This window comes from Hemiscyllium ocellatum, unplaced genomic scaffold, assembly GCF_020745735.1.
Source record: "Hemiscyllium ocellatum isolate sHemOce1 unplaced genomic scaffold, sHemOce1.pat.X.cur. scaffold_201_pat_ctg1, whole genome shotgun sequence".
In the NCBI taxonomy this organism is placed as follows: domain Eukaryota; kingdom Metazoa; phylum Chordata; class Chondrichthyes; order Orectolobiformes; family Hemiscylliidae; genus Hemiscyllium; species Hemiscyllium ocellatum.
The window spans coordinates 879846-883523 of NW_026867947.1; positions in this window are offsets into that span (position 1 = coordinate 879846).

A 3678-nucleotide genomic window follows, 5' to 3' on the forward strand; every position below is an offset into this window, starting at 1 on the left:
AGTTCTCCAGTTCTCTGGCACCTCCCCTATGGTCAGATCCTAATTAAAATATTCAGACAGGGTCTTTCCTCCATTCACCCCAACAGCCGCCTGTGATACAACTCATTCAGACATGGAGTTAGGTCCAAATTTATACAGAACAAAGCCTCAAATCCTTTCTCGTATTTTACATCAATCTGTTCAAGAGTTTCCCCATCCATCTCCTTGAATTCTGTACTTGTCTTCTCCGTCTCTAAAGTAAAATAGATGTGAAGGTCTCATGTTCCAATCCATCAATGTTCTCCAGCTTGACACACAGATTGCCCCTTTGGTTTCTAATGGACACTAACTGTTTGCTGATTATTCTGCTCTACTTGTCCGTGTAGAATATCTTGGGATTCTGCCAGATCTCGCCTACTTGTACTTCTCCATGTCCCTGTTATTCAGTCCCCTCTGTGTTTCTAGGTTTCACTGCAACCACCTCTCATGTTTCAAAACTCGAGATCACAGGGTGAGTTTCCACATCAGAAAATCTTGCCGTTTTAGGGATGAATCTGAATAATACCTTTTGCAGTTCCTCTGTAGTCAATATCTTATTTCTTAGATTGGGACTCCGAACAATACAAAATACTCTCATCAACACTAGATACAACTGGTGCATGACGTCTTCTATATTCCAATTACAATCACCTGAATGTAAAACTAATTTTTTCTTTGCTATTTTCATATGTTCTTCCTAATACCTCTCGCTTTAACTTTTCTTATGAGCTTACTGTGTGAGTTTTTTGAAAAATCTCATGAATATTCAACTCTACGTTATCCATTGGTTCTTCATTGCCTATGTCCACAAGAATCATCTTCAAACCATTCCAAAAAAAAATGTTTGCCACTTCTGGTTTTCCTTTCATCGGTATATTCTCACACTCCCAAGTTACGTTATTACCTTCTACATGTGTAGTCGCATGTTCTTTGTAATCGAGTCCAACAGACACCCGACTGCGGATGACAAGATAACTGCTCTGTAGTTCACCCCTCTCCATCTTCATCCTTTCTTAAATGGTTGGATAATATTTGTTAACTTTGCCTTATACAGATTGGCTAAATGACTTTCGAGAATGTGTCAGAAGATAAAGTAAAAATCCGCGATGCAATCAACATTTCTATTGCTGCTTCCTCATAAATCCTTTGTGAAGTACATCTGGTCTGTCAGATTTATAAATATTCAATCCAGCTTCCTTTTCAAAGAAGACCTCAACATTGATAAGAATAATCTTAGACTTTACTTACACAAGTCCCATGGTCACTTGGTATTTCTGGAAGAATTTCTGGACATTCTTCCAATGCAGATAGACGCAAATAAACTGTTCCTTTCCCCTGAGATTTCTCTGTTCTCTGCAATAAACTATCCTGAACGCACACCAACTGTTCCACATTTGACCTTGTTTTTTTTTCATACCTTGATAGATGCTTTTTAGCAGTTTTTATGTGTTTCTTTCATTTGCATGCTTTTTCTCTTTTCGATTTTCTTCTCAGTTTCTTGGCCATCCTGTGCTGGGTCCTATATTTCTCTGAATCCACTGGATTACTACAACTTGGCATTTTTCTAAGCTGCTTCCTTTCATCAAATAGGTAAGTGACGATGGGGTTGAGAGTGATACTCGGAGAGGAGGGTGGGCCAGATTGATAGGAAGGAAGGTGGACGCATAGGAATGTACAAAAGGGCGATGCTGACTTGGAAGGTTGGAGTGGGATAGGGTGGGATTAGGGGAAATGGGGAAATCTACTATGATCCCCTGTGTTTGGAGGGTCCCAAGGCAGAAGAGAAGGTTTTCTTCATGCAGGCTTCTGGTGGCTCGGGTTTGGCGATGGAGCAGGCCCAGGACCCTCATGTCCTTGGCAGAGTGGGAAGGGGAGTTAAAGTGCTCAGCCACAAGGCGATGGAATTGTTCAATGTGGCTGTCCCAGAGATGTTCACTGAAATGTTCCACAAGTTGACCTTCTGCCTCGCCAATGTAGAGAAGAACACATTGGGTTCAATGGATGCAGTAGATGAGGCGATCTGTCTCCCTTCATCACCTATCACTTTCAACCCCACCTTCATCTACCTACCGCAATCCCTGCTAACCTCCCCCCTGCCTCACCCCCTTCTCATTTATCCCTCAGCCCCCTTGGCCCATAAGCTTCATTCCTGATGAACGTCTTGTGCCCGAAACATCGATTTATCTGCTCTTAGTATGCTGCCTGACTGTGCTTTTCCATCACCACACTCTTCGCCTCTGATCTCCAGCATCTGTAGTCCCGACTTTCTCCTCACACCTTGATGGCTTGCATGACTCATATTTATAACAGTTACTTCAAATAAAACAAAAACTGTCGTGTACTCAAACAGCATAAAAGAAAAGCAGTACATTGTGGTCACTGTTCCCAAAATGTCCTTTCCTTCAAATATTTCAATTAGCTCTTCTGATCACTCAACACCAATTCCTAAATCACCTGATATCGACCTCAGTGCTTAACATAATGCTCATGTAAACCATCTCACACGTGGTCTTGAAATCCATTTTTTTCCAGCATTAGCATTCAATTGGGTTAACACAGTTTAGATATAACTTAAACATATATCATTACTGCAGTACCCAAAAATGTGCATATCTCATTTCCTGTTTTATAACATGTCCTGCATTTGTATTGCAGCTTTCACTTTGCTATATAACTCCCATCAATGTTTGCTCCTTCTTGCTGTTTTTGCGCTTCACCTTACTAGATTCTGTGGAATCTGAGCGATGTGGGCTCTGGGGAGATTAATGGTAGAGATCATCTCGCCACATCATTTATGATCTTCTCAAACTTTAATTTCTCCAGATCTCCCGTTATGCTGATGGAGTAGAGAAGGACAATGATCTTCCAACAATGCTCTGTATTCCCCCAGAGAGCTGAGACTGCTCTAACCTGGGTGGGAACCTTACAAAAGGCTGGGAAGGTGTTGCTGCTTCTGTACAGGAAGATCACATCTGGAGTAGTGTGTACAGATTTAGCCACTTCTATGAAGAAAGGGTGTTGTTATATTGGAAGCAGCTCAGAGATGGTTCCCTCAAATGATTCCTGCAATGAAGGTGCTGGCTTATAACGTAAAGATGATCAGGTTGACCCAATAGCCATTGGAGTTACAAAAATTAAAGAAGATCTTATTTCAACATAGATGACAGAAGGAGTTAACAAGTGAAGTGAATTACACAGATAATGGAGGAATCCGTTCAGTTCTCCAGCCTGTTACTCAGGAACAACAGGAGGATATTCAGGTCATCGACCCTGTTACACCAAAAGAGGACGAGGGTATTCAGACCCTGGAGCCTGACATACATTTACAGAAGGAGGCCAATCAGCCCCTCGAACCTGTAACAGTAGGGCCATGCTGCACCAGTATCCAGTTAAACTGCAACAGAATCAGTCCATTCAGCCTCCTCAAGTCTGTAACATAGGAACTGGAAGAGACCACACAGTGACTGGAGATTGTTACGCTGGGATAACAGGAGGCCATTCAGACCCACTGAGTCTATTGCAAGGGAATTGGATAAGGATAAAAACTATCTGAGACTTCTTTCATGAGAAAGGAAGAGGTAATTTAGACACGTGCCTGTTGTATGGGAACAAGAGAAGAACAATCAATCCCTCGGTCCCATCTCCGGGATGCATGAGGAG